General features: G+C 40.5%; 1 long non-coding RNA gene across 2 annotated transcripts; it reads left to right on the top strand.

The window, feature by feature from the left end:
* The first annotated feature begins 12,801 nt into the window (after positions 1 to 12,801).
* On the top strand, positions 12,802 to 15,625 carry LOC115385320 (uncharacterized). 2 transcript variants are annotated; one of them, XR_003931113.1, is made up of 3 exons: positions 12,802 to 13,029; positions 13,231 to 13,350; positions 15,232 to 15,625. It is a non-coding gene; the product is annotated as an uncharacterized LOC115385320 (long non-coding RNA). The 2 variants fall into 2 exon arrangements; XR_003931112.1 differs by having other exon boundaries at positions 15,229 to 15,623.
* The last annotated feature ends 1,645 nt before the right edge of the window (positions 15,626 to 17,270 follow it).

Raw genomic sequence — 17,270 nt, 5'->3', positions numbered from 1 at the left:
ATCTATCTGTCTATCTATCTATCTATCTCTCTCTCTTTATATATATATATATATATATATATATATATATATATACATTCACATACATATATACATATACACATACACACACACACACACCACACACACACACAGACACACACCACACACACACACACACACACACACACACACACACACACACACACACACACACACACACACACACACACACACATATGTTCATACACATACATACACATATCCACTTTTTTGTTTGTTTGCTTGTTTGTTTATTTTTAATTGACTCTGTCATTGCCGCCCTGGGTCAAACTGCTGTTCTTCATTCCTGTATTTATTTAAAAGTTGTGTTTTAAATATTCTTTTAAATATGCCTATGGTTTTACTTTTCTTTAATTCATCTGTTAAACTGTTCCATATTTTAACCCCTGATATTGACAAACACATACTTTTTAATGTGGTTCTAGCCTGGTGTATTTTAAAGTTCAGCTCCCCTCTTAAACTATAACCACCTTCTCTTTCTGTAAACATTTCTCTTATGTTGTCTGGAAGTAAATTATTTCTTGCTTTGAATATTATTTTTGCTGTTTTAAACTGGATCACATCTTGAAGTTTTAGAGTTTGTAATTCTAGGAAAAATCCGTTTGTGTGGTCTCTAAATCCTGCTTTGGATGAATCTGATGGCTCTTTTCTGCATTTTAATCAGTGTTTGGAGATTACTTTTGTATGTATTTCCCCATACCTCTAGGCAGTAAGACAGATGTGGCAAAATTAATGCACAATATAAAATATAAAGTGCTCTCTGGCTGAAAATTTCCTTTGTTTTTCCCAGTACGGCAATGCTCTGTGCCAACTTCCCCTGAACGTATTTAATATGTGGCTTCCAGCAGATTTTATGGTCAAGAATTACACCAAGGAATTTGATTTCATTTACTCTTTCTATGTTAACATTGTCAATATTTAATTTTACATTTATATTTTTGCTTCGATGTCCAAGTAACATGAAATTTGTTTTATTCAGATTTCAAAACAGCTTATTTGCTTTAAACCATCTGTTAACATTGTTTATTTCCTTTATAATTACATCCAAAAGCTGCTGTAATTCCACACCACAGTAAAAAATATTTGTGTCATCTGCAAATAACACAAATTTTAATACACTGGACACATGGCAAATGTCATTTATGTACATTATAAATAGTTTTGGTCCCAAGACTGATCCTTGAGGGACCCCACAAGTAATGTCCATAAGATTCAATGTAATCTGATTAACATGTACAAAGTGTTGATGGTTTTGTATATAGCTCTTCAACCAATGCAAAACATGACCGTGAATACCATATTTCTCTAATTTTCTTATTAGTATATCGTGATTAACTGTGTCAAATGCTTTCTTGAGATCTAAAAACACTCCCAGTGCGTACCTCTTTGTGTCGATACAGTCTGTTATTTCTTCTACCAGTTCTATGAGGGCCATTGTTGTTGATCTATTGTTTTAAAAGCTAAAAGTTCTTTGAAGGAACTTTTAGATTCTAAATCAATCGAAGACAGTATGAACCTTTACCAAAAAAAAAACAAAAAAACTTGATCTATTGTTTCTGAAACCATACTGACTATCAGTTAGCAACTTGTGTTTCTCAACAAAACCATCAAATAGTTTTATGAATAATTTTTTCTAGTATTTTGGAAAACTGGGAGAGTATTGAAATTGGTCTGTAATTACTGAAGTTATGTTTGTCGCCTTCTTTGAATATCGGAATAACTTTTGCAATTTTCATCTTATTTGGGAATATTCCTTTTTGGAAAGACAGGTTGAAAACATACGTTAGTGGTTTTGCAATCCCATCAATGACTTTCTTCACAGTTACCATGTCAATATCATCCCAGTCTGTACTGGTTTTGTTCTTAAATCCTTTGACTATTTAATAAGTTTCTTTTTCTTCCACAGCCGTTAAAAAACATTGAGCTTCTAGTTCCTTCTGTATAATTAGTTGGACCTATTTCTGTCCCATCCACTTCTATTTCCTCGGCCATTTTTGGTCCTATATTTACAAAAAATGAATAGAATCCATTGGCTACCTCCTTCATTTCTTTAACACTGCATCCTTTGTCTATAAAATACTGAGGATATTGACTTTTTCTTTGTTCCATTTTTAATTACACTGTTTAGAGTACTCCAAAAACGTTTTGTGTTATTTTTATTATATTCTAGCTTTTTACAAAAGTATTCTTTTTTACAAGGTCTCATGATATTAGTTAGTTTATTTTTATATGTTTTATACTTCTTTTCAGATTCAATAGTTCTATGTTTTATAAATTCTCGATAAAGGGTATTCTTTTTTTTTGCAGGCATTTTGTAGGCCTTTTGTCATCCACGCTCATCCAGCATATTTTTTTTTTATTTTACATTGTGTTACTGGACAGTGTTTATCATATAATATTTTAAATATTTGTAAGAATGTTTCATATGATTTGTCAACATCATTCTCATCATATACAGCTTTCCAGTCTTGCTTTACTAGCTCATTTCTGAAAATGTTTAAATGTCTACATCAGAAGTTAGCTGAGCATGTTCCAAAAACTTCTGTCAATATCTATTGTTGTACATTATTTCAATCAATTGCTGTTGTTTATTTTAAATATCAATACTGATCATTGTCCTGACAGATTTGAGCAAAGGATATTTTGTTTGAATTCAGCTTTTTGTTTAATTCTTTTTCATGGAAACTGCTTTGTAAATGTAACAGATGAATGTTTTCATTTACTTTGTGTATCGATTGTGTCAACTTGGGTTTATCTACAAATCATTTGATTTCATTTTCTAGTTTTCTGAAACTGTAAATAAGAAATCTCTGAATGAATTAAATGATGGAAATAAGTTAGACATTTGACATGAGGAATATTTTTATTTTATTTTCTTCTTGTTGTACCATAATGATGTTATTTTCACACATGCATAAAAGAGCATTGCAACATTGTGATCTGTTGTTTCTCATTTAAAATGTAAAGTTTCAGCTTTACAAAATGTAAAGCTCACATCCAAACCTTTTCAAAATAAAATCAATAAATCAGCTGAAATCATTTCTATGTTTCTTGGTTATGTTATTTTCAACAGTTACATTAGTCATGTCAGATGAAGCAAAGCCACTTTGTAATCAAACTAACTGAAACTGTTTGCATTTCCAAAAATGTTTCAGTTGTTCTCTATTCGTCACTGAAAATTCACTAGTCAGTCACTGAAATCTGTTTTTGACAACATGCACTGTCAGTTATATTATATTATATTATATTATATTATATTATATTATATTATATTATATTATATAGGGGTGGGACTCGATTAAAAAAATTAATCTAATTAATTAGGGCCTTTGTAATTAATTAATCTCAATTAATCGCATATCGATATTTGACCCGAGATCAGTGAGAACCTTTCTTTTTCTAATGGATTTTGGTATTGTGAATCAATATAGTGATACATAAGCTTAAGCAACAAAACACTTCATTTTTTCAGCAAGGAAGGAGGAATTTAACCAAGACAATTAAACCAATACACATTGATTAGTGCAACTTTTGTTGGGCTGGGCGAGGGTCCTTGAAGTAGTCGGAGTGACGTCCTCTTCAACTCTAGCTGTATGCCAGACTTGCGTGTTGGCCGCTGCTGCGACATGCTTAGCATTCAGATGATGTAGCTGGCTCGATGTGCTGCAATGGTATGCAAATTCTTTGCTGCACAATGTGCATACAGCTTTGGTTTTATCCACGCTGCCATCTGCTGGCTTTTTAAATCTAAATTTTCTGTGCACGAGACCAAGTAGTGCGCTGTCATCGGGAGCAGTGTTGCCAACTCCCCAGTAAGGAAAGTCACTATTGGCTGTCCTAAAAGTCGCCAGAAGTCGCTAGATGAGGTCGTTTACCTAATTTGCAATTTGCATGTAATTGTAATGGACGCTGTAGGAGAGAGGAATAACGTCATGGGAGAAGCAAAATGTGAGTTAAAAAAAACACCCTAAATATGTTTAGAACTACAAATGAATTTTCTTCTGTTGATTCTTGGTTTGTCAGCAAGTGAGCGGTGGCGTATTTGCGCACACGCGATTCATTTAAAGTGTGGAGGAGTGGTGTGGGTCTCCTCTCTGCTCTGACTGCAGCAGGGAGTGCTGCGTGAGACTGGCCGCCTGTGAGTGCTTTGGGACGGGGGAGGGGCTCACGCAGCACCCGCAGCTCATTGAGGACAGCAGCTGCAGAACGAGACGTCCTGTCACGTCTCCAGAGCACCAGAAAAAGTCGCTAAATATGTTGCTAGTCGCTTTTGACAAAAAAAGTCGCCAGGGGGCTTTGGAAAGTCGCCAGATTTAACGAGAAAGTCACCAAGTCGGGAGCTGTTTCGTTGTTGTGTCACAGCGAAATATGTCCGGGTGAAACTCGTCCGGTGACAAACGTTCCGCGACAATTTGCGATAATTTTTTTGTCGCGTTAAAATTTCTGTAATTAATTAATCGTAACTAACGCGTTAAAGTCACAGCCTTTATATTATATTATATTATATTATATTATATTATATTATATTATATTATATTATATTGTATTATTTTATAACGCTACACTGATGTTGACAAAGAAAGATAAAAATGCTTCAGTGTCAGTTGAGAAACTCTAAACGGGGCCTTGGTTTTTATAGCAGCTCCACATTACACTAACACAGTAAGTTGTTTCCAGAAAAAAATTCAGAAAAAAACATACAGCAAAACAAATCAATGTTTTGTTTTGGTTTTTTTTTTTTTTCTTTTAACTTAAAGTGATGACTTCAAGGAGGATTGTCCTGCTGGGAAAAACGGGCGCTGGGAAAAGCAGCGTGGCTATCACCATTTAGGGAGAAGAATGTTTCCCCCCCGAGTCACTTTTCCTCCTCTGGGACAAAACAATGTCAAGAAAAAACCAAATGTGTGGACGGCAGAAGCATCACTCTGATAGAAACCCCTGGTTTCTTTGGGACTGAAAGCTCCGAGGACCAGATGAAGGCCGCCGTGATCAGCTGTATCACACAGTGTGCTCCTGGACCTCATGTGTTTCTCATTTTGATGAAGGTGGAGAGATTCACCAAGCAGGAGGAAGAGCTCATCAGAGACATCTGCCAACACTTCTCTGAAGAGGCTCTGCAGTACTCTTCAGTCGTCTTCACTCATGGCGACCAGCTCCCAGAGGGGGAGGAGATTGATGACTTTGTCTGTAAAAATGTGGCTCTGAACAACCTGGTGATGAAATGCAGAGGCCGGTGTCACGTTGTGGACAATAAATACTGGAAAAGAGGGGAAGAGGGCAACTGCAGGAGCAACCAGATCCAAGTGGCAGAGATACTCAAGACCATAGATCAGATTTTTGAGGCAAACAACGGAGGGTGCTACACCAATGAGATGCTGCAAAATGTGCACAGAGAAATCCAGAAAGAAGAAATAATGATCATGAGTTCATCAGTCAGTTTGTCACAGGAAGAGATTCGAGGCAGGGCTGAAGGTCTGACAGGTTGCTGATCCTGTTTGCAGGTATTGGAGCAGGTATGTTGACTGGAGCATTCCTGGGTGTGCTCGATCTGCTCACAGCTGATTCAGAACAGCTTCCAGCTCTGACCTCGACAGCCAGAGGACGACGCTCAATGGCCATGGCTGCTGCACAGGGATTGATGAGAGGAGTTAGGCCAGGATGTGAAGCAGCCGAGGAAGCTGAAAGCCCGGGGGAGGCCATGCTGAAAACAATGGACAAGGTCCGGAAACAGTCTCCCACAGATTCAAGATGACATATTACAAATGAGCAAGAAAAAACAGAAGATAAAAAATAGAAAGAAATAGAAATATAGATTCTTTTTTGGTGTTTACCTGATTAAGACCCTGAAACTAGGTGAACACTTTCTCCAGAAACGTAGTCGTCACTCAGTCCGCAGGTCCAGACCAGACTGATCTTTTCAACATCTCTCTCTACTGCTTTATGAATGTAATACATGACTTCACTTTTCTCTTCTGAACAGTGCTTGTGGCCTTAGCTTCAGCAGTTTTCACTGTGTTCAGTCACAGCTCACAGCCTCAAACTGAATATAGAAATATTGATGTAGAAGCTCAAACTGTACTGACTCTGTGGAGTAAATTACAGTTATCAAGGATCACAGTTTCAATTAATGTTAGATGGAAATAACTTGAATTTGACAGAAGCAGATCATGAAAGAATCTTTCAAAATCATTTAATATGCTGAGCAGAGCTGAGTTTGGTTTGGCTCACAGAACACCACAGCTGTCCAGATGTGAATCACACATCATTGATCAACAGTAGGAGCTCAGAGCCTCGATTGAGAATAATGTCTGAAGGACAAAGGAATTCTCTGATCTCTGAAAATCATTACAGAGAAGCCAAACGGTGGCAGATAACCACATTTATGTCAGGATTCTGTTCAGGCAGGCAGCGGGCAGTCTCAGTCTCCCTGGGTCCATCTGATGGCTGATTGCCTTCACCTGGGGACTGCCACTCCGCCTGCCTATATAAACCTCTCCCTGCGACCTGCTCTGTGCCAGATTGTTATCTTCTCCAGGCCCCTGTGCTGCTGCAGAAGGGCCTTCCTGCTCCATCAAGCTCTGTGAAGGATATTTTCTCGCTTTGACCTCACCTCGAGCCAACCTGCTTTGCTGCTGCCAGGCTGCAGCTCTCTTGGATCTCCTGTACTAAATAAACCTGTGCAAACGTCGTCCCTGGTTCTGGTCCCTCTGCATCTGGGTCTAACAGCACAGCGTTCATGACAATTTACCAACATCTGTCGAGGTGAAAATCTTCTGCTTGTCTCCACGGTGCCGCTCCGGCTGAGGCTTCCCCTCCAATCAGGCCTCGATTCCACAGAGCCTTTTAAGATCCCAAAACCAAGGTGCACAATAATGACCTTATGACTTCTGGCTTTTACTGTGTGAGTTTCTTACAGCAAGATGTTGTTTCCCTGAGACAGAATTCTGGTCTTTGAGTCCCTGATCTACCTGAAAGTAGCATCCAGCAGGCAAAAGGCGCTGTCTGTGTGTGTCTGTGTGTGTATTTTTGATCCCTCACTCACAGGTGGGGTTCTCAAGCTGTGGCTCTCAGTAGTTTTCCGTAGTTCGTCCCATCATGCCATTCTCACTCCCAGGCTCGTAGGTCAGTCAGTCCCAGCTTCTGCATCTCAGGCTCCGACATTCCGTCCTTCACTCCCCCAGGTGTTATCTGCAAGAGCTCAGACGAAAACACTTCCCAGGACTCCGTGTGCTGTTCTCAGTGTTATGATTAGAGTTTATCAAAACCTACACAAGCACGCTTATTGCATTCATGTTATTGTACTTTTCCCCTCGAATATCATATTTTAACAAGCAAGTATTAGAATAAGAACATTAGAAATAAAATTAATTTGCACAATTCCAACAGTAGAAATATATGTGTGAATGTTAAACAATATTATGTTGTCTTGTTTTTTAGTATGGTTTTGCTTTTTCTTTCTTTTTTTTTTTTTTGAGAAGGAAATGTGTAAGGTTTATTTTTTTTTAAATCAAATATTGTGTTGTTTTTTTGTTTTTGCTCAATGTGACAATAAAAACACATTTTGATAAAACTGAAAGGTAAAATGGCATGGTATTTGAGAAACATGAGGGAATATTTTCAGAATGTACAATGCTGTTGGCTTTTCATGTCATCATCTTATTCTGTGTAAATAAACACACAGATACACAAGTATGTACTGTAAATGGATACAATGACTTGTATGATGGTCATGGTGTATTCTGTCTCTGCTCATACTCTCAATATTTTAAAATATAAAATAAAATTGAGCTCAAACATGTTGACTTTTTTAAGAATGTTTTATCCCACAAACAGCTGCCTGCTATGCTGTTGTTCTCTCTGTGTGTTTTTTTTAATCTATTCTAAATGTACATTAAAGGGAAAATGTTCAAGTTCTTAACACTCTCTTCAACATGGGAGTGGACAAATATGCTTGCTTTATATAAATACATATTTATTGTTGTTGCCACAATATCAAATACTGTCCAGAATAATCTCCACATAACCTCAAACATTCTACAGGCTCAAAAAAAATAGGCTGGACGGGCATTTTGACCTGTATGGAGCATCATTTGGTAATAACCTGACCATGCAGTGTCCAACCAAATACATTTCCAGTTTTACAAACATTTTTCAACACAAACTGATTGAGCTCATGCATCAGGAACAGACACCTGAACCAGCAAGTCCTTTTGGTCAGTAATAGAAGAGAATTCAGTGAAGCTTTCATAAAGGAAGACTATGGCACAGCCTCCTTATTCCTCTCTGCGGTGCTGCTTTCACTGCTGCAGATTGGTACACCTGAAACACCTTTTTCAAACTGCTTCTTTTATTTTGGTGGATTACAAACAGCTTTAAGGTGTATACCACCACTAACTGGACAAGAATTTGCAGTGTTTTATTTTATCTTTTTAATCAAAAAAACAAACATGTACAAACTCTTGTGGAGGCAATCGCTAAAACAATCAAGAAAGGAACACAAGCAAAGAGATAAGAATTACAAAGTGGGGGGGTGGGGGGGGGTAGGGGTGCAAACAATCTGACATGGCACAAGCAAATCAACAAAAGTCAACATCAGTTAAATGTACACTGTTGGGTCTTCTATGTTGAAATTAAATCAGAAGAAAACATGACATATCTCGGCATATTTTTTTTGGAAACAGCACCCGACATCCTTTTGAGATACAAAAAATAAAGGTCAAACTGATTTTTGAAATTAGGGTTTTTTGATCTTTAATTTATTACAATGTAAATGATATTTTCCCAACAAAAGAATTACATTAATAACAGTGGATCAAGCTGTGTCTGCATACGTTTTGTCATATAAAATATCAGTGAGGTTCAAATTCTTAATGTCATCAATCTTAAGAGAAATCTACGGTGGCCCTGAGGTGCAAAACACAACGGCAAATGAGAAAATACGAATGCAAATCAGAAAACACAACACAAAAAGAGAAAACACAACGGCAAATCAGAAAACACAACAGCAAATCAGAAAACACAACGCCAAATCAGAAAACACAACACAAAAAGACAAAACACAACGCTAAATCAGAAAACACAACACAAAAACAGAAAACACAACGCCAAATCAGAAAACACAACTCAAAAAGAGAAAACACAACCGCAAATCAGAAAACACAACACAAAAAGAGAAAACACAACGCCAAATCAGAAAACACAACACAAAAAGAGAAAACACAACGGCAAATCAGAAAACACAACAGCAAATCAGAAAACACAACGCCAAATCAGAAAACACAACACAAAAAGACAAAACACAACGCCAAATCAGAAAACACAACACAAAAACAGAAAACACAACGCCAAATCAGAAAACACAACACAAAAAGACAAAACACAACGGCAAATCAGAAAACACAACACAAAAACAGAAAACACAACGGCAAATCAGAAAACACAACAGCAAATCAGAAAACACAATGCCAAATCAGAAAACACAACACAAAAAGACAAAACACAACGCTAAATCAGAAAACACAACACAAAAACAGAAAACACAACGCCAAATCAGAAAACACAACACAAAAAGAGAAAACACAACGGCAAATCAGAAAACACAACAGCAAATCAGAAAACACAACGCCAAATCAGAAAACACAACACAAAAACAGAAAACACAACGCCAAATCAGAAAACACAACGGCAAATCAGAAAACACAACACAAAAACAGAAAACACAATGCCAAATCAGAAAACACAACACAAAAAGACAAAACACAACGGCAAATCAGAAAACACAACAGCAAATCAGAAAACACAACGCCAAATCAGAAAACACAACACAAAAACAGAAAACACAACGCCAAATCAGAAAACACAACACAAAAAGACAAAACACAACGGCAAATCAGAAAACACAACGCAAAATCAGAAAACACAACACAAAAAGAGAAAACACAACGGCAAATCAGAAAACACAACACAAAAAGATAAAACACAACGCCAAATCAGAAAACACAACACAAAAAGAGAAAACACAACGGCAAATCAGAAAACACAACAGCAAATCAGAAAACACAACGCCAAATCAGAAAACACAACACAAAAAGACAAAACACAACACAAAAAGACAAAACACAACGCCAAATCAGAAAACACAACACAAAAAGACAAAACACAACGGCAAATCAGAAAACACAACACAAAAAGAGAAAACACAACGGCAAATCAGAAAACACAACAGCAAATCAGAAAACACAACGCCAAATCAGAAAACACAACACAAAAAGACAAAACACAACGCTAAATCAGAAAACACAACACAAAAACAGAAAACACAACGCCAAATCAGAAAACACAACACAAAAAGAGAAAACACAACGGCAAATCAGAAAACACAACAGCAAATCAGAAAACACAACGCCAAATCAGAAAACACAACACAAAAAGACAAAACACAACACAAAAAGACAAAACACAACGCCAAATCAGAAAACACAACACAAAAAGACAAAACACAACACAAAAAGAGAAAACACAACGCCAAATCAGAAAACACAACACAAAAAGAGAAAACACAACGGCAAATCAGAAAACACAACAGCAAATCAGAAAACACAACACAAAAAGACAAAACACAACGCCAAATCAGAAAACACAACACAAAAACAGAAAACACAACAGCTAATCAGAAAACACAACACAAAAAGACAAAACACAACGGCAAATCAGAAAACACAACAGCAAATCAGAAAACACAACGCCAAATCAGAAAACACAACAAAAAAACAGAAAACACAACGCCAAATCAGAAAACACAACACAAAAAGAGAAAACACAACGGCAAATCAGAAAACACAACACAAAAAGATAAAACACAACGCCAAATCAGAAAACACAACACAAAAAGAGAAAACACAACGGCAAATCAGAAAACCCAACAGCAAATCAGAAAACACAACGCCAAATCAGAAAACACAACACAAAAAGACAAAACACAACGCCAAATCAGAAAACACAACACAAAAACAGAAAACGCAACGCCAAATCAGAAAACACAACACAAAAAGACAAAACACAACACAAAAAGACAAAACACAACGGCAAATCAGAAAACACAACAGCAAATCAGAAAACACAACGCCAAATCAGAAAACACAACACAAAAAGACAAAACACAACGCCAAATCAGAAAACACAACACAAAAACAGAAAACACAACGCCAAATCAGAAAACACAACAAAAAAAGAGAAAACACAACGCCAAATCAGAAAACACAACACAAAAAGACAAAACACAACGCCAAATCAGAAAACACAACACAAAAAGACAAAACACAACGGCAAAAGAGAAAACGGAAATCGGGTGACATCAGACTTCTTCTAATGATTTCCGGCAGGCTGTACGCTTGTTTAGCGCAATAGGTGCGTTCACGATGGCAAAGCCAGAGGTAGACGGAGCTAGACGAAGCAGACGGCGCAGCCGTGGGGCGGAGTTATCAGTCAGCCTCCAACTCGGACAACGCGATGTTCTCCATGGTCGTGTTTCTCATGACTCCCACAGTGGGGGGTGTTTACAGGCCGGTCGTCCGGGGTGTCAATTAGGGGGGCCGCCTGTGCCTCCTTGCCCCCCCCCCCACACCCCTCCCTGGCTGTCAGAGGGGTAATTTATTTTTCTTATTAAAAACAAAAGAATTCATAATTTCTTTTGTGTGTCACATTGTGTTAATTCATATTCAGTTAACTGAAATAAATAAAATTTAAAAAAACAAAATAATTTTAAGTTACATGTGACACTTGCGTGCTGCTGCAAGTGCGGACCAGGCGTCAAGGGGGGGCAGACTGCCTCGCCCCCTCAGTCAAAATATAGTATTTCATTAAAAACATTAAGTTTTCAGTCTATTGTGTCCTTAAAAAACAACAGCAAACTCTGCTGGCTTGCTCAGATCAATATGAAGTGTTGTGCTATTCAAAAGTCAAAAAAAGAGGAGACTGCAGCTCTGCTGAAGGTGAGAGCTGCTTATTTTATCATTTGTTTTTTTACTATTTGTGCTTTTTAGCAGTGTGGTTAATGATCATACAGCGCCTCTGATCTGTGGATTCTGTTTTTGTGTTGCTCCGTTACTTTTTCGGCACCGATGCGTCGCCCCCCCCCCCCCCCCCGGGGTTTAAGCCGCCGCCCCCCCGACCCCCGTCTACACTGGGCTGGAGCCGGGACTGGGTGTTTATTTATGCAAATAAAGCGTGTTGTCATCAAACTGATGACGAGTGGGCTCGGGTCCAATCCCCTGCCTGTATGAAGCAGAGAGGTGGGCCAGGTAGCCGTGGTGAGTTGCTCTGGAGCAGCTCACAGCGGCTACCTCTGTGACCGATCTCGCGAGTTTTCGATGCCCTACGTAGGTCCTACGTGTCAGTGACGCCGGGCCAAATGTGGGCGGGGCGGCTCGAAAGTCTCAAAAGTCTGCCTCTGGCTTTCTCATGTCGAATGCACCTATTGCTGCCCCTTCAGGTTAAGTAGTGGGTGACATCAGTCGTCGCTGATTGGACGAAAGAACTGGTCCGTCCTTTGAACCGGAAAGAGTCACAGTTCGCCACTGAAGCCCCTTTTCCACAGCTTCGGTACGGTTCAGGTCTGGTCAGTTCGGATCGGATATGCGGCGTTCTAGCCCGCGACGCAGCGAGCCATCTGTGACGATCTGTTCCACCGGTCTCACCGCGACAGCAACGCAAACCTTTCCAAAAAGTCTACTGAACACCGGTCTTCCCCGGAGAAGCAGCGGCTGCTTTCCATCACTGCAGAGGAGGTTCAACGGAACCGAACGGTGCCGTTAGAAATGGAAAAAAAAGGGGGGGGGGGGAAATCACCGCAAATGGGGAAAAAAGGGGAAAAAAACACCGTCGTCTCCGAGCGGCTGCTCTCTATCGGCTCCAGACCCGGTCAGCACCGCGCAAAATGCAAGAAACGGAGGAGAGGCTGTGTGGACTGCGGCTGAGATGGAGCTGATGGTAAGTTTTAATACTCTGAACTGTACAACCACCAGTGTTACCATGCTGCTATCCACCACTGAAATCTGAGGTTTTTGTCTTAAAAGTGTATCCACGCAGCGCGCTAGCTGGTTAGCATTAGCACGCGGCTAGGCTAGATAGCTTTGCACCCAGCCATGTAGCATTGTGGTGTTTCATGTGGTTTGTGTAACGTTTCTGCAGGAGGACAGGAGTCGTCCTCCTCTGGGCCCAGGGGTGGAGGAGAGAGATGCAACGTTGTCAGGATGGAGCATCCACCTCCAGCCGGACTCTCCTGTGTTATGAAACCCCAGCAGCTGGGAGGTGAGCAACAGCCTTGTTCATGCTGTAGGTAATGCAGGAAACGATTCAGCATCTATACTGGTATTCTATCAAGTAGAATTCTATCAAGTATCACATTGATACGTTCACCACTGCTGCTCCAGCTGGATACAGGGCCCAGTGTGCAGTACTATTGATGCAGAGTAGTGAAATAAATCTATGCTGCTGTTTCTGCAGCTCCAGTTGCTCTGAACTGTGGATGTTTACGCTGAACAGCTCTCCTCGTCCAGTGTTAAAGCCTCAGTATACTCCCCCGTCGCCGCTACGGCGTTCCTACGCCGACAACCCTACGCCGCTACTGAACATATCTTGCTCCTGCGTCAAGGGAACGCCCTCCTCTGCCAAGCCGCTAGCAGTCACAACAACAATGCGGCTTCCGTAGCTCCGGCTTTACCTAGACATAGATCTATAGAAATAGATTTCTAGACGTACGTATCTAGACACGCATGCATTTACCGAACATATATCTGCATATATGACATATCTGGCGACACCGAGCTGTCGTGGAGGAGAGGCATGAGCGGACTGTGATGAAATATTGGTGAAACTAATGAGCTTTTGGACGATTAAAGCCGTTTGAGGAGCGGCTATACACATAGCCCCGTCTGCTAACAGTGCTAACACTGCTAACAGTATAGGGATGTGCGCCGCTCAATTTTGGATCTCAATTTCTCCCGAAGCACTGTTCGGATCAGAAAAGCATTTCGGGTGAGTTCTACTTTATTCTATAAAGAACGCGAAAGCGGACCAATCACAGCCCTCGACGTTCACGTCACCACGTGTCGAAACGACGCGAAGTCACAATTATCGGGAGGCGCACGTCAAGCCCCGACGTAGCCCGACGTAGCCCGTCGTAGGGCTACGACGTCTACGTCGTAGGAACGACGTAGCGGAGACGGGGAAGTATACTGAGGCCTTTACAGTGAACACAAACTGGTGAAGTAGCAAAAACTGCTGGACAAACGACAATAGATAATATTTAATCCATTACAGAAGTGCAGAGCAGTCAGCTGATAGGCCACACTCTGCATTTACACCCTGGGAATTACATCCAGCAATGTTAAGGCCTCAGTATACTTCCCCGTCGCCGCTACGTCGTTCCTACGACGTAGACGTCGTAGTCCTACGACGGGCTACGTCGGCCTACGTCGGGGCTTGACGTGCGCCTCCCGAAAATTGTGACTTCGCGTCGTTTCGACGCGTGGTGACGTGAACGTCGAGGGCTGTGATTGGTCCGCTTTCGCGTTGTTTATAGAATAAAGTAGAACTCACCCGAAATGCTTTTCTGATCCGAACAGTGCTTCGGGAGAAATTGAGATCCAAAATTGAGTGGCGCACATCCCCATACTGTTAGCAGTGTTAGCACTGTTAGCAGACGGGGCTATGTGTATAGCCGCTCCTCAAACGGCTTTAATCGTCCAAAAGCTCATTAGTTTTACCAATATTTCATCACGGTCTGCTCAGCCTCTCCTCCACCACAGCCCGTTGTCACCAGATATGTCATACATGCGGATATATGTTCGGTAAATGCACGCATGTCTAGATACGTACGTCTAGAAATCTATGTCTATAGATCGATGTCTAGGTAAAGCCGGAGCTACGGAAGCCGCATTGTTGTTGTGACTGCTAGCGGCTTGGCAGAGGAGGGCGTTCCCTTGACGCAGGAGCAAGATATGTTCAGTAGCGGCGTAGGGTTGCCGGCGTAGGAACGCCGTGGTGGCGACGGGGGAGTATACTGAGGCCTTTACTGTCCAAAATCGTCTCCACCACCTGCTACCACAGGGTCTGATGGGTGGAGGCAGGGTGTGTGTGGCAGTGCCTTGCTGAACTGCTCTATTTCCCCCTTTGCTTTTTACCCAGGAGGAGGCTGGAGCACCACCCAGACCTGACGGAGCCCCTGAGAGAAATTCAGGCTTCAGGTGAGCTGGGAGCTGCAGCGTGATGAACGGCATGTCCATCAGGAGGAGCAGCAGGAGGAGCGGCGTCTGAACCTGCAGTTCCTTGAAGATGAAGCAGTGCAGTGAGGCTGAATCAGGCTGATTTGGCCTCTCAGCAGCAGCAGAGCCAGGCATTCAGATGTCCCTGCAGCGGGTCTCTCTGCAGGTCCAGACCCCGAGAACCCACAGGAGTAACTCAACAACTAGTGGTGTTGATGTCCTTTCCAATAAAAACTGTTTTCACACCCATATGTGTCTGAATTCACTGGTTCTTGCTCAACACAAGCACAGCAGTGTTTTTGCATTTGGCATTTCTTTCTAAGTAGTGGTGCTGAATGGAAATGAAATAACTCAATTTGTAAGGGATGCACAGGGTGGTGTTTTGAATATTTTACATGGTGATTATCATGAACTTCAATCCAGACAATTCTGCACTGCGACACGTTACAGTAACGGTGCTTTATGGAAACACACTTCAGTCTGACTGCAGTTGAAGAGCGAAAGGTAAGGTGGAGCCAGTATCATCTACATGTAGGGAGAAGCCAATACTGATTTAATATTACCCTGTTACAGCTTTAAACAACACTGTCACCAAGTACAGCCTTATAAAACAATTCTGTCATCAACCAACTCTTCTGAGCTGGCCTCATGTTGACAAGCATGTAGTCTCTGCACAATTCCTAGGACTGGTTTGAAACTAAACCTTTAACAGCAAACTGTTTTGTCTGTCAGAAAAAAAATTTATGAATTTTACCCAGTTATGAGCAGATCTGTGCCTCATATAGAACAGAATAGACTGTATTTATCTCACCATGAAGACATTTAGTTATGGAGGCTCGTAGAACAAACTGGTGCAAATAAATGAGGACATTTGCAAATAAAGAATAATCGTAATCAAAAAGAAGAAAACATTGAACTTGATATACAACAGATCTAAAATATAACACAACTACTACTAAAATATAACTGGAGCTATAATATATAGAAGTATGTACAGATATGGACTTAATACATTTTGAAAATGTGATGATCAAGGGTTGTTTTGTTTTTTTGTACTACCCACACGTTTTCAGCACAGCGTTTTCAGCCATGGTGATTATAATTCGTGCAAATCGATATTTTAACCCTCTGAATTTCAGTCATTTATTCTAGCAGAGGAGCTGGCAATGTCTTGGATCCATTGTTTTGGCGTCGCTGTGCTCTCTGCTGATTGGCTTCAGAAAAATTCGACTTATTGGCTGTGTTTTTCAGAGGGCAGAGCTCATTAACATCTTATAAAACGACGTAAAAATTGCGCGTCTTGCTGATTTAAAACGCACGTTTTTTACGGCATTTTATTAAAAAAACAGGCGTTTTTTACTGCATCTTAAGGATCCGAGGCATTGGATTAGTGGCGAACTGTGACTCTTTCCGGTTCAAAGGACGGACCAGTTCTTTCGTCCAATCAGCGACGACTGATGTCACCCAGTACTTAACCTGAAGGGGCAGCATTGCACTAAACAAGCGTACAGCCCGCCGGAAATCATTAGAAGAAGAAGACTGATGTCACCCGATTTCCGTTTTCTCTTTTGCCGTTGTTTTCTCTTTTTGTGTTGTGTTTTCTGATTTGGCGTTGTGTTTTCTGATTTGCCGTTGTGTTTTCTCTTTTTGTGTTGTGTTTTCTGATTTGGCGTTGTGTTTTCTGTTTTTGTGTTGTGTTTTCTGATTTGGCGTTGTGTTTTGTCTTTTTGTGTTGTGTTTTATGATTTGGCGTTGTGTTTTCTCTTTTTGTGTTGTGTTTTCTCTTTTTGTGTTGTGTTTTCTGATTTGGCGTTGTGTTTTGTCTTTTTGTGTTGTGTTTTGTCTTTTTGTGTTGTGTTTTCTGATTTGGCGTTGTGTTTTGTCTTTTTGTGTTGTGTTTTGTCTTTTTGTGTTGTGTTTTCTGATTTGGCGTTGTGTTTTGTCTTTTTGTGTGGTGTTTTCTCT

The sequence above is a fragment of the Salarias fasciatus genome, unplaced genomic scaffold, assembly GCF_902148845.1.
Source record: "Salarias fasciatus unplaced genomic scaffold, fSalaFa1.1, whole genome shotgun sequence".
Lineage (NCBI taxonomy): Eukaryota > Metazoa > Chordata > Actinopteri > Blenniiformes > Blenniidae > Salarias > Salarias fasciatus.
The sequence above is the reverse complement of the archived record's forward strand: the minus strand, read 5'-3'. Positions and strand labels throughout refer to the sequence as shown.